Below are 27,740 nucleotides of genomic sequence, written 5' to 3' on the forward strand. Positions count from 1 at the left end.
TGACAACAATAAACCATCATGATGAAGTCAACTGTCTACACTTAAAAAGTCTTTAAAAAATAAAATGTGTAATAAAGAGGCTGCAAGTCATACATGACATTAAAATAAAGTGAATGACTGCATTGCCAATAGAATGTTTCAAAATTGTGACCAAATTGAGGTTACATAATAATGGAAATTTTAACTATTTAGATCTTGATAACTTTCAATTCTATAGCACACGTTTTAGTCCATCTCATTAATAATTAAATTATTTTGCCACAAATGAAATTTTCTAGCATTTACTAAAGAAGCCTGGTATCAGCCTGCTTCATGATATGAATTTCCAGTGAAGGGATTGAACAAAAAAGAAAAAAGAAAAAAAAAAAGAGAACTCATGGACAGACGACAGTGTCCATGATTTCGGGGATGGGTGGGTGAGGAGAGAGAGTTGTGGTTGGAGGTGGAAGAGGGCATAAAGGGGATAAATGGTGATGGAAAAATTTTTAAAAAAAAGAAAAAATCTTCTATAATGAGATGTCCAGACACGGTATGACATATATATCAAAACACACAGTACATCCAACAAAGCATTATTCAACCAGACGTGTACCATGACATCATTTCATAGGCTTCTTTAGATACATCGAATATAGGTTTACAAGCAGAAATCTGAGAGGGTTAAGTTGTCAGCTTCAATCTGGAAAATTACTGCTTGATCAAATTATAGATATCTTACTTTTTATTTTCTACAAGAATTCAAAGTGAAAACACCACCAGTTGCTGCTAAAGGAAGCATAAACCAACTAAGAGATGATTAAGCTGGCCGATCTCTAATATGTGCTTTAGAGAAACTTTTGTATGTTCTGTTAAATGATACAAACTCTTGAAAACTAGTTAGGTACTAGGGCTTTCTGATGAAAGCTGAGTACATTGGGTGCAAGAACAAGCACAACTTTTATTATTTTATTTAATTTTATTTATTTTATTATTTTATTTTTTAAAATATATCTTTATTGATTTCAGAGAGAGGAAAGGAGAGGGAGAGAGAGAGATAGAAACATCAATGATGAGAGAGTCATTGATCGAGCCCACAACCCGGGCATGTGCCCTGACCGGGAATAGAACCCCGATCACCTGGATCCTAGGTCGACGCTCAACCGCTGAGCCAAGCCCGGCTGGGCCAAGCACAACTTTTATTAATTCACGCAGAGAATACAGAAAAATTGTTTTGTTTTGTTTTATTTTAGAAGTATTAGATAGACCTTTTAATTCTTTATTAAACTTTTGATTTTCCATTGGTGACAGTGGCATCATAGAGAAAGACAGACCTAAATGTAGATTCTTCCCCTGGCCCTTCAAAATCACTTTAATTCTGTTGCTCTCAAACCAATAAGCATATGCAGACTCTACATCAGAGCCATTCTTGGGAAAAACTGTAACGTAGACAAAGGTCGTTTCAAGGCCTCTGTATGTTCCCTGTCCTATTCTCTTCATTTCCTCACCCCACCCCACTATCACACAGGGTCCTCAGTCTGGTCTTCACCTCTGCCTGCTATTCCGGGCATGTATCCTTCCTTCCTTTCACTCAGAATATTCCTGTGCTGTGTGTCAGGAGACTGTGTGTGAAAGTGATTGACAAACAGCAAGTCACACATGCCTTTCGCATTACCTACAGTGATCAATATTAAGGAGGCTAAAACCAATTCTATTTCTTTTAAAAGAATAGAAAATTTAATTTGAATTGGTAAGAATGAATTATTGATAATGGACCTTCTGGTCTTTTATTTTCAGGTAAGTTGGCAGTGATTGATAACCAGCTGATGTGTTTACTGCCTTTCCCAGCAATGCCTACATTTTCATAGAAGGCAGGCTACTTAACCCTGTGACATTTAAAAATATCGATGTCTAATGGTAAAATTCCAGGGCCTGTGCAGGTATGAAAGAGACTTTTGGCTGGGAGGGCAGGGCTGGAGCGAGACCATCCTGGAAGCACCGTCTAAGACAGCCACACACCACAATGTACTGGCTGCCGCTCAGCTCAGCCCAGGTTCTATAAACATTGGCCCAGCATTCGAGAAAACGGTCTAAAAATAAGTGGTAATTTATACAGTTAAATTCTAATTTTAAGTGTGTTGACAAGTTTCTATGACTCTATATCCTGTTTTGAACAGTCAACACTTTGTCTTAAATTCTTTTCTTTTTTTTATATCTTTATTGATTTCAGAGATAGGAAAGGAGACTGAGAGAGAGAGACAGACAGAAGCATCAATGATGAGAGAGTCATTGGGGATGGAGCCTGCAGCCTGGGCATGTGCCCTGACTGGGAATTGAACCTCCTATCTCCTGGATCCTAGGTCGATGCTCAACCGCTGAGCCATGCCCGACCGGGCAGTCTTAAATTCTTGATGTGCCAGATTTTATAATACAGGGGCTTTGCTATTTAAATAATCTTAGTGAACATAAATGATATCACAAATGTTTTAAGCAATCCGAATGTATATTTTACACTTTTTTTTTTAAATACTCACGCGAGAACATGCTTATTGATTTTAGAGAGAGAGATGAATGTGGGAGAGAAACATCGATCAGTTGTCTCTCATACGTGTCCTAGCTGAGGATCAAACCAACATCCTAGGTATGTGCCCTGACTGGGAATTGAACCTGCAACCTTTTTGGTGTATGGAACGATGCTCTAACCAACTGAGCCACCCAGCCGGGCTATGTTTACATCTTTAACTGGAGTTTGTTACTTAGTTTTAGTTATTTCATTGTTTTCTTTAATGATGAGTCTAAAATTACTCATGTTTTGAAATCTTATTGGAAATGCCGAGCTATGAACAACTGACCTTTCTCCAGACTTTTGGAACAATCACAGCTGTTGACTCACTGGGGTCTTGTTACATTCAGTCTGGATTTCCAACTATAAATCGAAGTCAACGTTCTCAACCTAAAGTGCTGTGTCACCATATTTGGGCAAGGACTGCAATGGTTCTATTATAAGAGTCTAGACTGGGTCCACACACTACAAGGTAAAAGTTGAAGCAAAAATTTGTTTTTCTCTATACAAAGTTAAATCATTAAGTTATGGATGGTACACATTAAATAAACAAGTTTATTTTAATGTAATCATATACTAGAGCTAGAGGATGTTTTAAAAATGATGTTAAAATCTGTATGTCACTTTCTCTCACCCCCTACCCCTAATAGATGCTCTTGGTTGAATACCCCAAGATCTCCACTAGGTCCTAGATGAAGATGGGCATTTCCTTCTTATATCGAGTTAATATTAGAAACAACTCAATCTCTATGCTGAATACCCTTTTAATATCTGAGTCCTCACTCTTAGGGCAAGTGGACAGGCTCAAGGTATAATTGGTTTTCCTAGGAGACAGAGGAAGCACAGAAACTAAGAACCCTTTTATGTCCTTAACTAGGCATATAATCCCTTGGACCTTCTCTAATTCCAGTATAAAAGTTTTCTCAGTCATTTATTCAGCAAACATTTATTGATTCTCCTCAAGGTGCCATCACTGAACTGCGTGTTGGGAATACAGTGGGAAACAATATAAAATTTTACCTTGCCCTCAGGGGCCTTTATAGTCTAGTGTCAGAGACTAACGTTAATTAAAGAATTACATACATATACATTTAAATTGCAATAGAAGTCATAAAGGTGGAAGGAAGAATAAAGTACTATTAGAGTGTATAACAGGGGAGTATGCTCTGGTTTGGGGAACCAAAAAAAAATTGAATTTAAGCTGAAGTTTGGTGATAACCAAGGAAAGGAAGAGCATATTAGGCAGTCTGTTTAAAGAGCTGAGTCAGAAATGAGCATGAGCTTTCCGAAGACTGCAGGATGGCCACAGGGTGAAGAACACTGAGTGATGGACAGAATGGGACAAGTTGACGCTGCTGATGCAGGCAGAAGCTGGTTATCATCTTTATATTTTTCACACAGCAGTCTGTTAGTGTCTCCTTTACCTTCTCAACATAAGCATGTGATGTCAGGGTTGGCAATGCTTTCTTGTGCATCATCTAAAATGAGCGCATTTTGCCTTCAGCTGTACACCTGAGGAATTTTCACATTGGTCTATGGAATGTGGGGCATCTGCACATCTCATTGCTATCTGAAAAACAGTGTGAATCTGCAGGGAATGACCATTGGCCAAGGGTTGGGCTCCCACAGGGACATTCTATGGCGCTTAACTTGCAAATTTTCAGTGCGGGGGGGGGCAAAGGGATTTCAAATGCTGTGCCTCAGATCAAAGCACTTTGAACTGTAACAATTGTTTAAACTCTCAAGCACCACCATATATTTCTATGTATTAATTTTGTTTTCACTTAGAAAAATTAAGAAAACACAATGACAATTAGTGATATCTCAGTAATCCATTCCTGGAATTTTTTTTTGGCAATGTGGTTGGAAAATAAAACATTTAAAAAATGATTCCCCCAAATACAAAGCTATTTTCTGCCTAAAACAAATGAGTCCTTTATTCCTGATATTGACCACATATAAATCATTCCTGATAGTGCTCCTTTGGACATAAAGCTTATTTGTTTTTTGTTTTTTTAATTCATAGGCAGAAAGACCCATGTACTATTTATTACATATTTGTGTAAAAAAATCAGTCTTTGCAAAACAAACAATACCTGTAAACTTGGATGTATTTAGATTTCTAGGATAGCTCAATTATAATCAGCATGGAAAAGAAAATATCATTAAAACATTCTCTTGACCAAAATACACACTCCACCCTTCCGCCACTTCATCATGTAAGCATGTGGACATAAAACTATGCACTCGCCTTGTCTGCTTGTTACTTGTCAACCAGTGACCATAGCTAATTACAGGAATCCAGGTCTGGTTTGCCCAAACATGTCAATGAAATGTATTGTTAGCAGATGCTGTGGGCACCTATGATATTTTATTATCAACCTATCATCTGCAAGCATCATGAAGATGAAATCGTTGCTTCAGAGATTTGTTGCCATGCTACACAATTCAGAGCAACTGTGAAACACAACTACTGAATAACTCAGGCCACAGGAAAATACAACCTACCATCAACATGAAGAAGAAATGGGGAGAAATGGAACAAAAATGGTGCTTAAAAAGAGAATAAAATACCCTTGATTTATTCTAGTTAATGGTGACAATTAAAACATTAATCTTGGAGCAAGAATGAGAGGGACTTCTGTTTAGTGGATACTAACAATCTCTGTTCTTCTTTAGAGTCAAATAGGTTGTCAATGCAAACATCCCTTCAGGGCTGACATTGGTTAAAACGTAATTGCTTCTCGGAGGGGAGTGTGGGTGGGAAAAGGTAAGTGGGCACAGGGTGTTTTTATAATAAATATACTTTCTAAAAACATCTTTCTTATAGTCAGGAAATCTATTAAGTTCTCAGAAGGATGGTTTTAGTGTTCTCAGTGGATTCAAAGATGTTATTATGTTAGTCTGTACCTACACTTCCTGGTGAAATGGCATATTATCTAGTCACTTAATTCTTTAAAAATATTTTAATCTAGGCATTTTTCTTCATGAATCATTATATTAAATCACTCCTCTTAATAAAATTGTTTGTTAGGGCCTGTCTTTATAAAACCAAGCTGATGGGATTTACCAACCTTGACTAACCAAGAAAGTGAAAGCAGCAGCTCTTTTCTTTAAAATGAATAGTGGAATTAACACAATCACTTGAAAACAGGATAGTCAATCCCTGAGAAGCATAAGGAATTATTCTGGACTAGCTTAAATGCCACTATGAGACATTCTTTCAGCAGACAAAGAGATAAGGATCCTCTGAGTGACAGGGAAGTTCATCTAACCTCATGACTTGTCAAGGAATAATTCTCCCTCTAAATACTTTTTACACAAAATGGTGACTCACAGATCTGGGAGCGAGGGAAAGGAAAATGTTTTGAGAAGCTAAACAGACTTCACCTTTCACACGTTTCTAAGCTAAGCTGGTAAGCATGACACATTTTCCTAGCTGGGTATTTGATTCCATGAAAGACACTTTTGTTTTATAAGCATAAGAAACAAGAGAGAGAGATTGAGAGAGAGTGAGAAAGAGAGGGAAAGAATATGTTATCACCAATGAATAGATAATTATAATATCTAAAACTAAAATTTATCTTTAAAAGGATATCTATGATTTTAATGAGAAATAAAATGCTTATTGAGAATTGTGATCATTTTCTTAGAGTCACAATGATGAATCATAAGTATACAAGTCGTCTCTCTTTTTCCAATTTCTAAGGCTGAAAAGGCCTCCCTTGAAACCCTGCTCCATTTCCCCTGAACCACAGTCCAAGATGGTAGTCTTTAGTTGATGCCCAAAACACCGTAATTCCAAATGAGATGTGGATCTTTGGATAGGGAGGGATGCTTCATTGGGCCCTGAAAGAATTATTTGTCCCAATAAATTTAAAGTGGAGGTGCATTTCTCACAATGTTTCCCTTTGCTTGTTTTTCCCCCCAGGACCCAGAACCGTAGTAGACATGTGTCTCCCCCTCTCCCCCCCATGAGCTCACATTTGCACGTTCAGGCTATTTTAACTCACTCGATGCACCTCTGAGTCCTCACTCACATGGGCATCCAGAGAAGGGACATCTTGATTTCTAAAAACAAGATTTGTGAGACCTAAATGGCCAAAAAAAGGGATTTGTTTTAAAATTCTGGTACATTCAACAGTGAAATACTATTCAATCATTTAAAATGTTAAGTACACTATTTAATAACTGGAAATAGGTTATGATCTAGTAATAGGTAGGGGGAAAGTAGTTACCAAATACTGTGCACAAAAAGTATTTATAAAATTTTAGATAGAAATACTTAACATATACACCATGTACCATTAACTGGCATAAATTTTGAAAATTGTACCAAATCAATGATGATTATCTCTCAGTGGTAAAATTAATGACAATTTTTATTCTTTTGGGGGAAAAGTATATGTACTTACAGGAGTAGATTTTTTACTTATTTCAGTCCTACTTTCACTCATTTTCCCATGTAGAAATCATGAATTTGGTAATAAGATTTCATATGGCCTTTTTATTGATCAGCTATTAATGAGCATTTTATCAACCTGGTGGTAAAGTCTTCTTTTTAATTACTAGTCTGATTGTTCCTTCTTCAGAAAGGCATTTACTCATCCTGTGGTGAGTAAGGGTATAGGGTCAAAATGTAAATAATGTGATCAAAGCCTCATCTTTCCAATTAAACTCCCACCTTTCATCTCTCCCACTAAGTGCACTTTCATTGTGACTCTGCTAATCAGAAATAATAAGAACTGCAGGACTCTCCAAGAGGATCTCCAAGGAGAATGAACATGTATCTACATGTATACTAACTGACTAATTAACAAGTATACTGACATGTATGTTGTAATATATTCCAAGTGTTTTATATACAGGATCTATAGATTAGGGACTTTTATTTGCCCAAGGTCACCTCGCTTGGTTTCAAACCCAAGTCTAATTTACTGAAAATCTCGTACCTTTCCTCCAGTGGGTAGCGACCTCCCTAAAATATTTCTTAAATACCTACTTCATGTCAAACACTTTACATACATTCATTTGATCCTCAAGATAAACTTGATAGGTAGTTATTGCTATCCTCACTGACAAATGAGGAAGCTGGTGTTCGGAGACTTTAACTTCCCTAAGATTATACTAGTGCTGCAAGTTCTACACAGATTTTAGCTGTTCAAAGTTGAGTTTTTCTACTACACAACTGTATTGGTTTGCTAGAGCTGCCATGGCAAAATACCACAGACTGAGTGGCTTAAACAGCAGTAATTAACTTTCTCACATTTCTGGAGGCTGGAAGTCCAAGATCAAGATGTTGGCAGGTTGGCTTCTTCTGAGGCCTCTCTAATTAGCTTACAAATGGCTGTCATCTCACTGTGTCTTCATGAGCACAACCCTGGTATCTCCGAGTGTTCAAATTTCCTCTTCTCAGAAGGACACCAGTCAGATTAGATAAGTGCCTGCGCATAATTCCTTAATTACCTCTTTAAAGGCTCTATCTCCAAATACAGTCATATTCTGAAGTACTAGGGGTTAGGACTTGAATATGTGAATGTGGGGGGACGTGGAGTTCAGACACAATCAGACTCTCTTCAGTTCAGGTTTTCACCTGTTCCATGGACTGTCAGCGTCTCAGTCTGTACGTGTACATAATTCCAACATGCTTTCCACTACATACAGAAGTTTAGAAATATAATCATTATTGAAAGAGTGAGTAAACGGACTGAACTACAGGCAGGAGGGTAGAATATTTAGCAGAAGACTATACAACTATGTAGAAAAGAAAGAGATTATGCCCATTCTTACAGTGGTTTATTGTTTTAGCTTCTAGAGGGAATGGCAGAAATACAAGGGCCAACCTCTTCCCTGTGTGTCAGAAAACTCAACCTATGTCCTAGGGTTAGGTGGGATGATGCCTTAGGGATATTTATGGCCCAGACACACCACCTCCTCACATCCTGTGGGGGAAAATCGGCTGAATGAGTCACTGACTAAGTTGGAATCAGCCCAGAGCTTCAGGCATAAATAGTAGGTTCAACATACAAAAATGAGAATCATTTTCACCTTGAACCTATTGATTCCAAAGATATGATTCATTCAAGATAAAGACAAATCCTCCACCTACATACATTTGTAGCCATTACATATACATATATGTATATACTTTATACTTTAGGACATGTCCATTTTATACTTTTGGCAAGTTTAAAAACAACACAGGAATTCAGCTCAGGAGACGGGAAAGAGAGAGAGAGGCAAAAATAAATACATACACATATGCAAACACATACATATCACAAAACAAGGTATACAACTAGTCAATGAACAATGGATAGTATAGACACAATTAACTAAGGAATCTGCTTTGAAATCTAAACTATCAAAACTTTTATTTCATAGGACATTTTTTCCCTTTGTTCAGTGTACACTTCATTTAAGATACTACTAACAGTCTTCTAAAACCAAAAGGGATTTCACCAAATTATGTAGCTAACGAAAAGGTCAACATGTTTTTTGTTTGTGTGTCTTAATTGCCCAATTTAATTGTTTTTACTAAACTGGCTTATTGTTAGAATGTTTGTTGATATAATAAAAATTAATTCAAAAAAAATTTGGAGGAGATTTTGGGGGAAAATCTCAACTTGAAGCAACATAGTCAATCCAAACAGTTGATGTAATTCTCTACTTTTTATTCAAGAAAAGCTTTCTTTTGTCAAGTACATGATCTTATGCCAACAACCCACTGTTTTCAGTCCTGCACTTGTCTAGTTTCCAACATAGACATTATAGCCACTTGCGTTGTGTGGAGCCAGGAACGACATAATAAGAGGATTGGTGCTTTGGGTCATTCACTCAGGTTATTACATTTTAGCCTTGGATTCCAAGGTCTCCTCATTCTCTTGCATATGCATGTTTTGTTTTGTTTTGTTTTATTGTTGACACTATTACAGATGTCCCTTGTTTTCCTTCCCTTTATCTACCTCCACCCAACCCCCACCCCCTCCCTCTGGCCATTACCACACTGTTGTCTGTGTCCATGGGCTATGCGTATATATTCATAGTTTTTTATTCCTGTTTCTGGGAACAAAATTAAGAAAGAATCCTCTGGGTGGCCTAATACCTCCAGGATCTTATCAGGTGGTGAGCTGGAACCCAAGCCCAATCATAACACCCTCAAACAGGACACCCTAACTAGCTGGGGCACGGGTTCACTGCCTACTGCCAGCCTCCGCTGTGGCCACAGAAACTTGGAGAGAAGAGGCTTCTGCCAGGGCACCAGTATCCGCAAGTTACATAATTAGCACAGCTGCCTGAATTATAAACTTTTAACTGTAGTGTTAAACTATATTTTCCCTGAATCAATATTCAATCATATCATTTCTCTAGGTTTCCTTGACCTTGGAAGATTAAAGGGATAAATTATATGAGGTGGAAGGAAAGAAGTGGGGAGTGTTACCCAAAATTTGAAAATACATATCTCTTTGGAACTAGAGCAAAGAGGGTGCACAAGCAGGTAAGTCTTGTTTTAATATGTAAAATTGCGAAGCTGGTTCTGAAGTTTGTCATTTGCATCATCAGCTGCCCTGTTCTGCTTCTCCTTCCTCGGCTGCCATTCTTTCAGTTCCCCACTTTTATAACTTACTGTTATGACAGCAAGTGGCTTACAATTTTATCACTCTTTCTCACTATTTTTGGAGTTCAATGGCTGTGCCTCCTCACTGAGGTATTGATATAACCCTGAGCAGGGTGTGGTCAAGGCAATTGGGCTGTGCTGTCTCCTCTTCAGGTCAACGTCTTCCAAGGCCACTCCAGTTCTGGGTCATCTGTCATTTTCCTCCATATCCCATGCTAATCCATGGGAAAATAATCACTTTCCTGCTGAGCATTGGACATGTTACAGACATGAATTCTCAGTCAGAAGCCAATTGTTCAAAATTCAGACATAAACATATATCAGCTGTTTTCTGTATAGCCTCCCCCCCCCCCCCCCCCCCGTACCCGCATGCTGCTTCACACATCCTTGCAAAAGCTGAAGGTTTTGCATTCCCCTGATCTGTGAAAATGCCTTTTTTTAAAATCTTTTCTGCTGTGCTGGGTAGAGTTGTGCAGGCTTCTCAAATCCAAATCCACTGCAGGGAGAAAACAACTTCCAGGCTGAAATACTTTCTAACAACATTTGTGTCTGCTGTTTTTCTAGGGGGATGCTGTATAACTGATTTTTGCTCACCGTGTAGTATGTTCTTGCTAACATTTAGATTTAATTGGCCCCAAAAGATAAAATCTACTTTAAACAGTTGGAGGGAATTCTGCCAGCCCCTTGTCTTCACTCATGCCTTTTTCTTCTCATCCCTCTGTCTTAAGACACCTGGAATATAAAGGCCATTTGAATTGTGTGCCCCTTTTGTGCCACCAACCTTGATCTGCTCCCTACCTCCCCAGGTCTTTCCAGCAAAAATGGCCAAGCCATCTTCCTCCCCATAGGGTTCATAGTTCTGGAAACTTGAGCTCATGGTTGAACACGGAACAAATTGGCTGGGTGGAGCACAGGAATGGACCAGAGAGCTTGAATTCTGAGGAAGGTCGAGGATCTCTGAATACTTCTGAATGTGGGTAAGTGTGATGACAGTGCAGGTAATTTGTTAGTCTATGTAAATAGGGAAAGCTATTAACACTAATACTGATTATAAATAATGGAATAAGTAGGGGGGGAAAGTTTAAAATTTTGATCTGGCCTAGTCAGTACTGAGTGAATCTGCTCTGCTAGAATTTCTAGAATGTTTAATATTAATTCAGTGAAAACTTTTCTTCCTAAAACTGGCTTCTTCACAACTCCTACTGTTCTGGTTTTCTCTGGCCTCTTCTATTTGGTCTAATTTTCGCTGCTTCCTTACCCTTTTCTTAGCTTAAAAATATTGGCATATGAGGACTTCTTTCTGGTACCTCTTTTCTCTTTGCTATTTTTTTCACCCACGCATATCTTTTCTATTCACATAATTTTGAATACAATTTATATACTGATAACTTCTAACTTTGTATCTCTAGTTCAGACGTTGATATTGAGCTTCAAACTTGAGTAGCCAACTGCCTACTATTATCTACAATTTAACTCATCCAAAATGGAATTCTTGATACTTTCTCCTTCTCCTTCCCACTCCTGTTACCTAGTTGTTCCTACCTTAGGAGATGGCATGATCATTTTCTATCTAGTTACTAAAGTCTGAAGTCTGGGTGTCATCCTGAACAGATATAGATGGTCCTACCTATGAAATATATTTTTATTCAACATTTCCCTCCTGGATTACTGAAATATTCACCTAATCTGTATCTTTACTTCTTCAACTGAAATATCCCTCAAATCCATTCTCCACATAACAGCCAGACCATCACTGCTAATGAGAGATTATCTCATGCTACTCTACTGATTAAAAACTTTTCAATGGCTTTCTATTGTATTAGAGTAAAATCCAAATTTTTCCCCATATCTTACAAAATTCCCCATGACTCTGCTCCTACTACCTCCTCTACAGCACCCCTCTGCCTGACCTAACTCCAGTCACACCAGCCTCTGTCACCTCTGGTTACCTGGAAGGTTCTTTCCTAAATTCATTGAATGGTTGACTCTCTCTCATCCTTTGAGTTCCTGTTTAAAAATCACTACTTTTACTTAATTGTGTGTTTGTTTACTGTTTGTCTCCACCCTAAAATGCAGTGAGCTGGGATTTCTTGTGTCCTAATACTTATTCTCAATGCCTAGCATGGTGCATGGCACATGGTAAGAACTCAATAAATATTTAATGAATGAATGAATGAATGAATGGGTACCAACATTATACAATAGACTATATGTAGAATATTAAAATCTAAAAATGGCAATTAAAGTTAAAACATAATTATTTATGTCTATAATTTAGCCCAATTATGATTAAGCTTAATTGTCAACATGCAGGATAAACATTGTTGTTAATTTTCCTTAACCACAATAGAACTCTCTGTATACCTATGACATACATATGCTTAGTATGCATGTCTGTATAGTCTAACTCTCACAGTTAGTTAATCATGTCTGAAAGCTGTTGGCTTCCAATTCTTAGAAAGAGAAGGAACACTGCTGATTTTATTTGGGAGAGCTTTATACAATTTTGGCAAATCTGTATATTTGCAACTTTGGCAAAAGGAGTACACTTTTATTGACCTGACATGTGCAGATGAAATGCTTTAGCAGAAGTATTTATTAGTATGTAAAAGTAGAGCTGATTACCTTGGGGATGGTTATAAGAGATCACTCCATTTAATTCCTTTTTTTTCCCCCTTTATCTTTATTGTTGAGAATATTACAGGTGTCCCATTTCCCCTCCCAATCGACCCCCTCCACTTCGCTCCCACGCCCTCCCCAGGCCTTTACCCCATTATTGACTGTGTCCATGGGTTATGCATATATGCATATAACTTCTTTGGTTAATCTCTTCCCACCCTCCACCCCCATTCCCTCTTTCTTCTGACATATGATTGTCTGTTGCATGCCTCAATGTCTCTGGATCTATTTAGTTCACCAGATTTTTTGTTCATTAGCTTCTTCTTAAAGAAGACCCTTCAACTTTTCTTATAGTGCTGGTTTGGTGGTGATGAACTCCTTTAGCTTTTTCTTATCTGTGAAGCTCTTTATCGGACCTTCTATTCTAAATGATAGCTTTGTTGGGGAGAGCAATCTTGGTTGGAGATTCTTGTTTTCATCACTTTGAATATTTCTTGCCACTCCCTTCTGGCCTACAAGGTTTCTGTTGAGAAATCAGCTGACAGTCCTATGGGTGCTCCCTTGTAGGTAACTAATTGCTTTTCTCTTGCTGTCTTTAACCTTTGGCATTTTAATTATGATGTGTTTTGCTGTGGGCCTCTTTGGGTTTCTCTTGTTTGGGACCCCCTGTGCTTCCTGGACTTGTAAGTCTATTTCTTTCCCCAGGTAGGGGAAGTTTTCTGTAATTATTTTTTCAAATAGGTTTTCAATTTCTTGGTCTCTTTCTTCCCCTTATGGCACCCCAAAAATACAAATGTTGGGCCTCTTGAAGTTGTCCCAGAGGCTCCTTATACTATCTTCATATTTGTGGATTCTTTTTTCTTTTTGCTCTTCTGGTTGGGTATTTTTTTTTCCCTCATGTTCCAAATTGCTGATTTGATTCACAATGTCCTCTACTCTACTGTTGATTCCCTGTAAATTATTCTTCATTTCAGTTCATGTAGCCTTCATTTCAAATTGGTACTTTATTATGTTATCAATTTTCTCAGTTATTTCCCTAATAATATGCATAAACGTCCTTATAAATAAAATTCTGAACTCTGTATCTGTTAGCTTGCTTGGATCTATTACATTTAGTTTCTCTTCTAGAGATGTCTTCTGTTCTTTCCTTTGTGACATGTTTCTTTGCCTCCACATTTTGGCTGCTTCCTGGTGTTTGTTTCTATGTATTAGGTAGAGCTGCTATGTCTCCTGGAATTTGTAGAGTGACTCTGTGTAGTAGGTGTCCTGTAGGGTCCAGTGGCTCCGCCTCCCCAGTCACCTGAGCTGGGCCTTCCAGGTGCTCCCCTGTATGGGCCGTATGTTCTGACCTATTGTAGTTGAGCCTTGGTTGTTGTTGGTGTCACTGGGAGGAACTGACCCCCGGGTGAATCGGCTGCGACTACAACCAAAGAGCTGCTGTGCTGGAGACGCCTCTATGGAGCAGGATTTACTTCAGTGGAGCTTTGGTGTTCACCAAGTGTGCCCCTTGAGTGTCACTTGTGGATGTGGAAGGGTTGTAATCCAGCATGATCGAGTCTGACCACCAGGTGCACTGTTCTCTGGGGCCTCCCGGGAGGTACAAAGTCAGCCTGTGTCAGTGCCCTGCCCAGGGACACCCAGCATGAGCTACACAGCAAACCGTAGTTGGCTGCTACTTGTGCTGGGCTTGGAGGTGCCCAGGAGAGGCCCAGCTATGAGCCAGTGCAGGTGCCACTAGAGCCAGGCCCGGGGCCACTTATCAAGCCGTATGGGGCCCGCTGCTGCTTGTTTGAGAGATTTTAGGAAAGTCCTAAGCATAAGGCTCAAGAGGCCACTTGCACAGAAAAGCCCCTGGAAATGGCCTGGACGAGCTGCAGGTGGGGAGGGGCGGGGCCTCCAGGAATCAGGGGGCGGGGCCAAAGGTGTGAGTCAGGTGCTGGCGATTCAAATATGGCGCCTGCCTGCTGGCTGTGTGCGGGGAGGACTCGCCACAGGAACCGTGGCCTCTGCCAGCCCTTCTGCCTGGGAGGAAGCTGCCCCTCCACCTCTCGCCCGGATCTCAGGCAGGTTAGTCCCTCCCCGAGTGTCCCGGGTCCTTTCCGGCTGCTGCCTGGCGCTGGGCTCAGAGGGAGCGTCCGAGTGAGTCCGTGCCGGGCCCTTTAGAGGAGCTGCTGGGGCTCCCGCAGCCTCCGTGACCCTCAGGACAGTCCCCGCTGGTTTCACAGCCGGGAGTTGTGGGGACGTCTCTTCCTGGCCCTGGAGCCCTGGGCTGGGGGCCTGCTGTGGGGCTGGGACCCCTCCCTCCTCTGGGAACCTCCGCCGCTGAGATTCCCTCCCGGGTTTACCCCATGGCACCGGGTGTGGGCCCGGGGCAGAGTCTCCTGATCCAGCCCTGATCCGCCCGCGTCTCCGCCCCTCCTCCCGGTCTTGGTGCTTCTTCAGCTTCCTGGTTGTGGGGCTTCTGTGCAGCCAGATTTCGGGGGGCTCTGAGTGATGGTGGTTCTGTGTTTTAGTTGTCATTTTGATGTGGTCTCAGGAGGCGGCGGGGGCAGCTGTTACCGCCATCTTGTTTCTTCTCCGTTTAATTCCTGATACCGATTCTTTCTTGGAGTGCTGCTTTCCCACTCTGTGTTTTCTGTAAATTATTAGCTTGTCCCCAGTTGTCCTAAGCTGAAAGTAACCACGCAGAATCTCATCCTCTCTTCTGTATGCTGCAGGACCTCAGCATGAAACAAAGAATGCACTGTTTGTAAATCTTTACAGGCTGGATGCTAAGACAGCAGCTGCAAGCAGTTAAGCATGAGGAGATTCTGCCCTGCCCCTTCCCTTTGGTCATTTAAATACCTTTTTGATGAATCTGCAAACAACCCAGTTGATAGAGATTTGGAACATTCTCTAAGTCTATTTTGACTAATCTAATTTTCTACAAAAGTATGCAGCGTTTGTCTAGGTTTGCTTAATTAGCATATTTTAGATTTCCTTTATAAAAAATTCTTTTTATTTGGTGGATACAAGACTTATAGAAGGTGGATGATTATAAAAGGCAATACTTTTTACTTTTCTCTTTCTGGAAGAAATGCTCTTTAAAACTCAACCAAAAACAGCTAATTTAAGGCTTTAGATGAGATATGAAGTGCTTCATATCATGTATATTGTTCAAGACGAGAATAAAAGTGGACTCTACTCTTCCAAAATATAATCTCCTACTAAGGAACATTCCACCATAACCTCTAAAATTATTATTTTGCAGGGATAGTCATTGTGGCACTAACTTTTTCCCTGGAAGAGACTTTCTACCCAGCTTTCCATGAGTTAATGTGTTTACAGGAGACGCACATTGCAAAATATTGCAGAGTGCAATGGGTGAAATTGTACCAAACTTAACCAAATGACGTACCATAAACAGGTTAGATTCAGGACATCCTAAAGACTTCTTCAGAACCATGAGGCTAACCATAACGCTCACCTTTAATCTTAACTTGAATTCTAAATGAGGCTATTTCATGAACAAAGAAAGGTCTTTACAAAAACATTTCCAAGGAAATAATTGTGACTAATGCAGGAAAGGAAAACGTCTTCCTCAACCCTCTTAAGGCTGCTGGCCAGCTTTGAAAATTAAACTGACAAAGATAGATTTAGTAACAGAGAAAAACATACAAATTTATCAAATATAAGTTTTATGTGACGTGGGAGACTTCCTAAGGAAATTAGGAAGAAACAGTTCAACTGGTGTATTTTTATGCTAAGTTTGATGACAAGTGGCCAGTTGCAGAGGAACAGGACCAGTTAAGGAGTATGAGGTTAGTGTAGTAAGCTGGGGAACTTAGCAAGGCCTATTTGTTAGAATTCTTCTTGGCACGCCTTTGTCTTCAGAGGTAAGGATCCTCCTTTCCTCTCCGTACAGGGGGGTCACCTCTCACATGAGGGTTTTATAACCTGTTTCAGGGAAGAAGGGTAAAGAGGGAAGGAGGTCAAAGTCACCTTCTTGCTCCTGTCATTTTCTTAAACTCCTTCAGCTTAAAATACTCAATATGCCAAGGTGCCATATTTTGGGGGTGGCATTTTTTTTAAACCTCTCCACTATCAAGGAGGAAACCGTATGCAGTAATATTTAAAGGGCCTCAGGTAATTACATATAAAGATATACATACACACACAAAACAATAATGAGACATGTATTTTCCCTTCTTTTTTCTCTTGCTGGAATGAGGGGTGATTTGACAGTAGTGCTTAGCTTCTTCTCATAATCAGAGAGCTGGAGCTGGACAGAATCCTCAATATTCATCAATCCAGATATTTCCTGTGAAGAGACAGAAGCCGGGGAATAGAAGTAAACTATCAAGTGAGGCACATGTACCTAGCAGAGGTGTTGGGTCTGAAACTCCTGACCCCGGCTCAGTGTTTTCTCAATTATACCATGCTTCCTCTCGGCAAATTTTTGGCTGAAGGAAAATATTCAAAGAGGAACTTGGAAAAGGGAGAGTAAAGTGAATTGCCAGATGGGTTAATAAGAATGGTTTTCCATATGTCTTCTAGGCTTTCTCCAGGGGTTCTGTGAGAGAATTGAGTCCTAATGCCCAAGGCTTCCATTGTGTGTAAGGAATTGGCACCTCCCGCTCCCTACTCTCACCCATGCATCTAGCCTGGCACAAGTTAAGGACCATGTTGGGAGGAGAGGATAGTCACACAAATCATGTCCTTTGTTCTGCAGTTCAGAAGAGGTACACCAGTTGAGAAAGACTTGATTCTCTAACACGGAAAACGGAGGAGCAGTAGGTAGGCAATGGCAACCAGATGTAGAGAATTTAACAAATGAAGGAAAACAGCTTGGTGTAGGGAGGCAAGGTGTGGGCTTTGTGGCAATCTGAATTGAATGCAAGTCTCATCTCTGCCACTTACAGGCTAGACCACAGTGTCAAAATGACTTAATTTCTATAAGCTTGATTTTCTTGATCTGTAGAATGGGAATACTATAGCCTTCCTCTCAGGAAACCCTCCCTGTAAAGATTAAATAAGATACCATGTGAAGCACTTGGCCCAATAGAAATAGTCAATACTTATTTTAAGGGGACATTTGATTAAATAGAATGAGCACATGGTCTTTGGAGTGGGATAGCCTTGTGTTCATGTCCCGATGCCACCACTGAGCCTCCTCATAAGACGCATGAAACATTGTAGAAGCTCAGTGAAATGTTAGTTTCTTACTCCTGGGTTTACCTCTTTCCATCAACTTGTTGATCTAGAGCAGTGACACTCAAACTGCTCTGTGTACCAGAATCAGCTAGAGCGCTTAGTAAAACAGATGCCTGAGACCCATCCCCAGGGTTTTTTGTTTAGTGAGTTGGCAGTAGGGCCAGATTCTGTGTTTCTAACAAGTTCTCGGATGGTTCCCAGTTGTCTGTGGACTACACTTTAACATTATAGATGCAGAGCAACTCCTTTTGGATGCTGGAGGACAACGTCTTAGCTTTTGGTTTCTGATTGAAAACAATATTAAATACATCAGCTGAGACATCCTAACTTACCCTGATGCTGATGGTGACATTATGCCTGATTTCTATTCTCAGTTCTACACTGTTTTTATTTTTATTTTATTTTTTTCAACAAGCATTCATTGGTCATTTAAAATGTGTCAGCCACTTTCTAGGCACCTGAGATACTTTGGTGAACAAAACAGAAATTCCCTGCCCTCCTTAAACTTACATTTTAGTAGGGGAGACAATGAATAGAAAATATAATCTGGAAGTTATAAAGTATGTTTTAAATAGAGAAGTACTATGGAAGTATACATATCGTGACATATTTATATACATTACATCAAGGAAGCTTCTGGTGTGGAGGAAACACGTCTCAAGGCAGTTCTCTGGTGTGTCCTCTGGTGGCAGTGGTAAAATGGATGACTGGAGGTAGCGTCTTTGTCACACTGAACACACATAATGCTTCTCTCCCATGTCGATTCTCTCATGAGCCAGGCGGTTGGTTCTATTGCTGAAGGACTTGGCACACATGCTGCACCTGAGAGACTACTCTCCTGCATGAATCTTCTGATGCATGAGTAGGTCTGAGGTTTGGAAGAAGACTTGTCTCATGCAGCACAAATAAGTGTGCTCTCATGTATTATGCTAAGTGAAATAAGCCAGTCAGATAAAGACAAGTATCATATGATCTTACTCATATGTGGAATCTAAAAAACAAAACAAACCAATGAACAAAATAGATCCAGAACACAGAAGCATGGAATAGACTGACGAATCTCAGAGGGAAGGTAGGGGTGGGTGGGGAGAGATTAACCAAAGAATTTACATGCATATATGCATAACCCATGGACACAAACAATAGTGTGGTGAAGGCCTGGGGGGGGGGCAATGGGGGAAAAAGGGCACATCTGTAATACTTTCAGCAATAAAGATAAATTTTTTTTTTTTTTTAAATATCCTCTCATTATTGAGTCTTCTCTGATGGACTTTTAACAGAGAGAAATACCTAAAGATCTTGGGACGCTTCTCACATTGCTATGACTTTTGGGCTCCGTGGAATCTTTCTTGGTGTCCCCCATGTGTGGAGTTTCCTGCACAGCTCTGGTGGGTAGAACAGGCTCAGGGGTGACCTGCTCCCACCTCCATGAGGACCTCTTGATAAGAGGGTCCTTTCAGGGACCCTTCCTGGGACCTGGAGGTGTCTAGACTTGCTCTTCTAGAGCTGAGTGGATTCTCCAAAGAAACACCTCCCTCTTCAAGCCCAGGACAGTTCTCTCCCTGGGTAATGAGTAGGGAAGGTGTTTGATTGCCTTGACTAGTAATGCTGTCATTTACTTCAGCAGTTTTCAAAGAAATGTTGCCACCCTTTTCTTTACCTTAATCTCCTTGTCCTGTTTGTAGAGAAGTATCTTGGGGAGCCCAGGATGGTGTCCTCAGGGTTGCCTCTGTAGGGGATGCTATTGACAATTGTTTTGTTAGATGAACAATGACTTCTCTTAAGGGCATAGTCTCGGAAAAGACAGCTCCCTGTTCCTGCATGTGGACATGGACCAAAGCAGGGGGCCCCATGCAATCATCACTCAGGTGTTCCATGAATGTCTCCAGGTTTCTGTCACTTGATTCCCATTTTTCCTTCAATGTGGACCTGTCACTGCAGTGCCTATTGATCATAAACTGTTCCAGGACCATTTGAAAAATAATTTGATCCTTGCTATGTTTTCCTGGCTGCAGCTACTACTGAAATGACTTATAGAGTCTCTGCAGTTACTGCCTTGCACACGAGTTATTGCTGTTTTGAAATGAGCAGAGCTGAGTGTTCTGGAACCTAGAGACTCTACCCCCTTGCCTTTCAGAGAGTAGGTTTTTGGCTGGGTTTAAAGTCCATATTTTTTGACCCACAGTCATCCCTGCACGGTTCAAATAAAAATGAGGTTCTGAGACCTAAGTCCATTCTTAGCAATATTTCTCAGAGACTCAGCTTCCGGGATTCAGTTCTTAAAATCCTGTGTTGATAGTGGTGGATGCTTAAAAGACTGTGAGCTTCTCGAGAAGATTGAACTTCAAACTGGGTAATCCTGGACCAAAGGCCAAGCGGCTGTGTGACTGACTGTCTGCACTGGGTTTATCTACATTTCTACATTGATTTCAGTTCTCTGCTCCTCTGCATATTGCTTTTGAATGCAGAGCTCAGTTTGAAGTAAAAAAGAACAAGAAAATTACTAGGTCAATACTTGTTGATCCAGATAATTCATCTCAAGTGAAAAGCACAGCAACATATTTTCCAGTTCTGTAATTTTCCCAGATTTCTCATTATTTCTTTTTACAGGTGAAAACTTGGGATAATCAATTAAACAGTAAATCAATTATTGTGATCCAAATGCTGTCTAACTGACTCACAGCTTGGAACACACAAATGCATCAGACTTAGGGCCAACTCTTTATGGAGGCAGTTAGTTGCTATTCATATCAGAGGTCAAACGAACACTGGTGGTTCAGTGCTGGTTGGAAGATATGTTTCATTTGTTTTGTTTTGTTTTCTCTAAGTATTTTATTTGATACCTATTATGAACTGAATAATTTTGTCTCCCCCTAATTCATATGTTGAAGCCCCAAAGCCACAGTGTGGAGATGGGCCTCTAAGGAAGAAATTAGGATTAACGAGGTCATAAGGGTGGAGCCTTAATCCTATAGGATTAATGTCCTTATAAAAAGAGAAATGAGAAAGCTCTCTTTCTCTCTCTCTCTCCACTTGCATGCACCAAGGAAAGGCCCTGTAGAGACACAATGAGAAGGTGGCTGACTACAAACCAGAAAGAGAGCCCTCACCAAAAACCAACAGTGCTTGCACCCTTATCTCAGACTTTCAGCATCCAGAATCATAAGAAAATATATTTCTGTTGTTTAAGCCTTTCAGTCTATGATATTTTGTTATGGCAGCTCAAGCAGACTAATACAATATTTGCATGCTACTGACCCAGAGTGTTTTTTAAGAATCTGAATTGGTCATTATGCTGGATAGCTTCCATTTGCTCTTGCAGATCTACTCTCCACCATTCTCCCTGCTCCATTTATCCTAATTTGAGTATCTGTTTTCTGTTAGGAAGACTAACAATGATTGTCAACATTTTAAAAATTGAGAGATTTTGCATGAAAATAAATCTGGATTATCATAATCTCATGAGAAATTAGAAAATCTGGCAACAACACTGGCAATAACTTACTGGCACTTCCCTTTTAGACTAGGTGTTAGCTCTTGAGTTGACCATAGCTCCCACTTGGCATGCCTCACTCAATTACTTTACTAGGCTGGCTTCTGTGGCCATCTGAGAATATGATCCTTATTCCTCAGGAGATAATTCAGAGAGCTAAAAGCCCAGATGCTTGGAAATCTCTTTAGCTGATTGCTGTAGGTGTTGCTGGTAACAGCTCACAATTGTAACCCTTTCAGGAGTATTGTGCTTGGGTGATCAAAACCACTTAGCTTGTGAGTGCCTAGGAATTTGCCTCCTTCCTAAGGCAAGATTAACAATACATCCTAAGATGAACACCTTCATCTTGGAAGGAACAATCATTTATCCTGACCAGGATTGATATGTCTTCCAGAGATGGGCTTGCCTTTACTTCCACAGTGCCTCAGCCAGCCCCACTGCCAGGTTCATTGACTTAGTACCTTGCATAGCATTACTTTGGAATAAGGGGCCCACTTCATGGCCAAAGAGGTGCAATGGTGAGCATATGACTGTGGGATCTACCGGTCATGCTACATACCATGTCATCCAGTAGTTACTGGTATGATCGAACAGAATGACCTCTTAAAGACATAGCTGAGGCACCAGCTTGAAGATGACATATAATGAGGATGGGACATCATCCTTTAAGATACAGTGTAGAATTTTAACCAATGGCCATTGTATTGGTCCTGTGTTCCCAATAACTAGAAAATGTGGGTCCAGTACTCAAAGGGTAGAAGTAGGAATGACCTCATTCACCATCACTCTCAGAGATCAACTTGAGCAATTTTAGTCTCTGGTTTCTGAAGGGGGAATTCTTCCACCAGGAGGACACAGTAAGAGTCATAAATCTTTGGCTGCCACCTGGTCACAAGGGAGTTCCCACATTGGTGAGGGAAATTGACCCTGATCATTGCAAGGAGGTAGCACATCCACTGCATGCTGGGAAAAGGGAGAAATATACGTAGCATGTAGGGGATTCTCTGGGTTATCTCTGGGTATGCTCAGGCCAAGTTTTACTGTGGCCAGTCACCATGACCATGACCTAATAAGGGCACGGTTCTCAGAAGGTCAGGACCCTCAGGAAAGAGGGTGTGAGTCTTCTACAGATTTCTCCTGCACAAGGATCTTCATTTCTGACTCTAAGTTATCCTGACAACCAACCTAAATTTTTGTCCCTCTCCCTGACACTAAATTAAAACATCCTATCTCTCAGCTAACACCTTGAGGGGGTATTATGCCAATTTGCTGACAATATAATCTTATAAGCATCTAGAGGAAAGAGTGGTCTGTTTTATGCCATTGAGCATTTTGCCCATGAGCCCTTGAGGTATCTGCATATTTCAAAGGCCCCTGAAGGTCTATAAAACTGTAGGAACAAAGTTATTCTTAATGCAAGCAAATTAAAAAGGTGGTTTAAGCTAATTATCCAGGGCCCAACTGTATTCTATATGAATACCAAAGACCTGAGGTAGACATATTTTAAAGTTAAATTATTTAGATCACTTAAATTTTCTAGTTCATATAGCTTATACAGACCTGAAATCAAAATCTCTTGAAATTGCAGTAACACTCTTTGTGTACTGTGTTTTTGTTTTATTTTATTTTTTAATTTCAGAGACTGACAGACCTGAAGAATATGTGTTTAATTACTAAGCAAGGATTTTCCAAGTAATAATTATTAGTATAACTATTTTCTATGCCAACATACAAATCATTTCCAAATTGTGATATTTTTCTCTTTTCTTTCACACTTTAGTCATTCCCCAAAGCTTAATTATTTCATTGAGTGAGACAAAACTCTGGAATACAGAGAGAAATTCTCGTCTTAAATATACCTCTTTCTGCTGGTGCCCAGAACCATTAGGACATTGGGAAATGACACTTTCTGCCTTTACAAAGCACACAGCAGACAGTGGTGTTTGCAGTGATGAAGGAAAAAAATAAAATTCCACTTTATTGGTAATAAAAGTAATAGGTGTTGGTGTTTTTCTCCATAACAGTTACCCAAACTACTTAGTTTTTATATCAGACTGACATTTATTTTCCTCTAAGATTACCTCTGGAAAAAATGCAAGCCTTCCAAAAGGCTTTACTTGGAAAATAAAGATGTCCAATGCTTAATATTCACTCTTGTGAAAAATTGTGTAAATTGTATTTTAAAAACTATACCAAATCTCTTTAAAGTTTAATTAAAAGCATTAAGTATGTTTGCTCCATTTTTTTTTTTTTTTAATTTTAGAGGTTTTGCTCAGTTAAGTCATGGTACTCTTTAATTTTATACGTTTCATTTTATAATGTTAGACTTGAAGTATCGAGAACTCAGTTTGATTGTTGTGTGATTTGACGTTTGTCTTTCTCTGTGAGATATTACCCAACTTCAGAACACATTTTCCAAAGTGCTCGCTGGCTCCCTCCTCCTCCCTGCCCCTCCTGCTCCTTTCTCTTTCCTTCCCGGACTCTTTGAACATGGGCAGGCGAGGCTGAAGGAGGCAGCCCTGTGCTCTGGGGAAGGGGCAGCCCGGTAGCCAGCACACAGTGCTGAAGCCTGAGCGGTGGAGAAGACGGCCACCTGGGCCACCGGGCCTGCAGCTTGCTTTCAAATGATTTTGCCAAAACACACACACGTAATAGGTATTCAGTAAATTTAGGTAAAAGATAATGATCATTGTACTTTTTTTTCAAAATTCTGTGGTTTGACATTTTCCAAATAAATAGTTGGAGTAAAGAGAGGTAAAAACAAAAGACTGCAGACTCTGCAGTCAGACTGCCTGGGTTCAAATCCAGACTATAAATACCAGTGGTGAGACCAGCGTTTCTAGGTCTGTTTTCTCATCTGAGAAGAGAAGAAATAATAAACCTGTCTCATGGAATTTTTTCAAAGTGAAAAAATGTAAAAATTCATGCTAAGCACTGTAATAATCACTCAGTAAATATTAATACTGATTATTGTTATTACCCTAAAACCTGTGATAGCTCTTCATGGAATAAGACTATCATTTAGCTGGTAATTAAATGGTGCATGTTTATAAAAATACATTTAAAAATATTGTTTCTTCTCTTCTATGTCAATTTTAGGGAAATAAATATAAAAGATTGTTTGCACCTGCATGGAAAAGGCATCTTAGAATGTCTATTTCACATTCCCTAGTTTTGTTTTATCTCTGTTGCAAACTGTCTCCTCTTTTACAACTGTAAAAATGACAGAGCTGCTAATGTATTTAACCAGATGTTGCACAGGAAAAGTAAATGATGAAGAAATAAAAGAACAAACAAATGGATAAACTGACCCTGAAAGTTAGATCATCTGATTACACTCCCACAGGCTGAGGAAGTTGTGAGCATCTGCTCTACTCTAGGTATCTAGGGTCAGTGGCCGCTCTCACGTGCTGACTGGATTTGGGGTTAATCGGCTCTTTTATGTTCTTTATCTTTTAACCCCATTCATAATTTCATTGTTTCTTACTTATTTATATTTTTTGTGGGCTACAAATGGTTCTTCTAATCTATATTCAGGCAGAATAATGGTTATAAGGGAGTTGTGATTTGAAAATACACTAAGCAAAAACTTCTGGTTGTTCTAGCTGGAGAGTCATTCATTTATGTGTAGACCAACCGATTGTATCTGGAAGGGGGATCATTTGATAAACCCTAACACTCATTAACAGATGCACACAATTAGTTTAACACATTGAATAGTTTAACAGATTAGTCACTTACCTAGTTCTTGAGAAGATGGGACAGTTAAGAATTGGCAACTCAAAGGGAAAAGATCGAATTCTGGGGTGTGGGCGTTTATTCAAAAGAAATGAAGTTCTGGGGGTGGAGGCAAAAGGTGTGGCTCTAACCAGCAAAGGGCCACACAGTTGGGTGGGAGGGACACATGAAGACAGATGCAAGTGCCTCTGCTGGTCACGTATATTTCAGTAGAATACAAAAACTACCAGAAGCCCTCTCACATCTTTGTCCTAATTTCTAGTGACATATCAAAAGGTTTTTCAAGCACTGATAAAAAATTTATCAAAAAGGGTATAAGGATGTTATGAAAATTTTTCCTCTCCCATTAGTCCCCGTGGTCTTTTGAGTAAAATGTGTAATTGCCTAAAACCAAAACTTTGTGCCATTTACTTAATGGATTTGAAAAACTGACTAATCTTATGAAAAGGCTGGGAGATGACCACTGAGTTTAAATCACATGGACCCTCACACCAAAGTGATCAAAGCCGAGAGAGTAGAAAGCAGCCTCCATTCAAAGGGCTAAAAGGGTGTCCCAGCTGGAAACACGTGCGGTTGAATAAAATCTAATGAATGAGTCCATCACAGCCTCCGCAGGTTTTAGTCTTTGATTTTTAAAATAGTCAATGTTTCTAATTTTTCAGCTTGCTCTATAATAGAATTGTTCCAGTTTAATATTATATCCAGGGATCTGCAGACAGGGAGTACTTTGTCATTTACTGCAAGACATGAGCAAACGAGTAACTACACAAGGTGGTGGAGGGAGATCACCAGCAGCTGGGTTTCTCCAATAGTGCTCACCTCCTTCAAACTCTGTGGAAGTGCATCTACACTGATGCACTAAGAGAATTGCAGAACGGGTTCAAGATAGCAAAGTATAGTGAGTTATGTTTTCTGCTTACTCTGTAACTTCTGCAGAAGGGAGCAGGGAAGTAAGCGATATAAAAGGTAGACACATTAAAAATAAAATATATTTTTGTCTTATACTTGATTGGTATGAAGTAGACATTTGATAATGCACACTGTTTCAAAATGATGAAACTTCACTGTGGGTAGGGTACATAGCAGGAAAACACAGATTTGGGATCAGACAGAACTAAACACGTATTCTAGTTTTACCAATTCTGGCTGTGTGGCAAGTTACGTAGTATCTCCCAGACTTTGGTACCTCAATCTCATTCTAGGATTAAAGAGGTAACGTTATGTTTGTCAGCCATTAGTCTGTGAACAGGCAACAAATGGTCACTATTTTCCAGAAGGAGTTGCCTCAGGCTCAACTTCGGGTTTGACCCTGCCCACCAGGCTCAGTCCCTGAATGCGCCTGCTCCACAGTGCAAACAGCATCCGGCCTGGGTTTCCACTTCACCGCAGCCTAAGAATATTCATTCTGTCTCTCGTCTCACTTTCTGTCACATTCACAACCTGTTTGAGTGTTTCATGGACACATGGAAATTAAGGATACAGAAACCATGAAAGGTTTTGATAGATTTAAAATAGTAACAAATATAAGATTTTATTTTCAAAGTGGCATTAATATAAGATGTAAACTGGTCATTACTGCCTTTTGCTTCTATCTGAATTCTCTGACTTGAGTTACATCAAAACTCCAGCTTTAGGCACCAGAAATCTAAAACATTTTCACACATATGCACCCCCTTTAGACCGCCCTAGCTGGAGCGCTTCCTTGAGCCAGAAGGAAGGTTTGCTGACTCAGTGGATGTCCTTGGGCTTTGACCTCTCTTCCCACCACTTTTTTATCTGTCTGCTTCCTATCTCCTGCTGAAAGCTGTCGGATTGTGACTGCATCTCAACCCTAGTTCTTCTGAAATTCTTGTGAAATGCTTAAATCACTTCTTCTTTACTATTGCAATTTCCTCTCATGTACTCTTTTGAAATTTTTACTTATGAAATTGTCTTCTCTCCCAAATTGTAGCACCCCACCTTTCTAAAACAAAAGCCTCCCATTCTTATTTTGTATTTTATCTAAAGCCAAGTCAAATGCAGAATTGCCTTTTATTTCTAAATTTTTATCATACATGAGGATGTCTTTGTAATATTAGCTATTTTTTTGGTTCCTTTAATCATTTTTTTCTGTCACTCAATACAGAACTGATTTGGAAGGTAGTCTTAAGGTGGACTTGCCATAAGTACAAAATATTGATTCCAACCACAGAGGTTTGCATAGCACGAAATCTTGCCTTAAACATTTATTTCCTTGGTTAGTGAGGCGCTCTGACAAGTTTCTAATGTTCCTGTGAATTAAGGACATCCTAAAGTCTATTTCAATGAGGTAATATTCCTACTCCACATTTGCTTAACTTCATGCATGCAATCTAGTATTCTATTTAAAAAGATATTATCTGTGGACAAGATAGAGCACAGGAAACAAATTGACTTACTAAATCTTGAGGCAGTAAACAAAGACTTTCAGTCTGAGCTCTTTACCACAAACACAAATAATCCTAAACCCTTAAATCCATGTTAATAAATCTGAAACACCCATTCCCTCCTACACATAGAAT

At 39.7% G+C, this 27,740-nt stretch overlaps 1 protein-coding gene and 1 pseudogene across 2 annotated transcripts in view; one reads left to right on the forward strand and one right to left on the reverse strand.

The window, feature by feature from the left end:
- Nucleotides 1–14,707: 14,707 nt before the first annotated feature.
- The window catches only part of LOC308559500 (interferon-activable protein 208-like), a 45,275-nt gene continuing 32,242 nt past the window's right edge, over nucleotides 14,708–27,740 (forward strand). The window contains exon 1 of the mRNA XM_081142294.1: nucleotides 14,708–14,843. The gene's annotated coding sequence lies outside the window, so the exon portion shown is untranslated. The remainder of the gene's footprint in view (nucleotides 14,844–27,740) is intronic.
- LOC308559779 (zinc finger and SCAN domain-containing protein 4-like) lies at nucleotides 19,373–20,158 on the reverse strand (annotated as a pseudogene). Its single transcript has one exon. The product of its transcript is annotated as a zinc finger and SCAN domain-containing protein 4-like (transcript).

Source organism: Miniopterus schreibersii, assembly GCF_964146895.1.
Source record: "Miniopterus schreibersii genome assembly, chromosome: 7".
NCBI classification, from domain to species: Eukaryota; Metazoa; Chordata; class Mammalia; order Chiroptera; family Miniopteridae; genus Miniopterus; species Miniopterus schreibersii.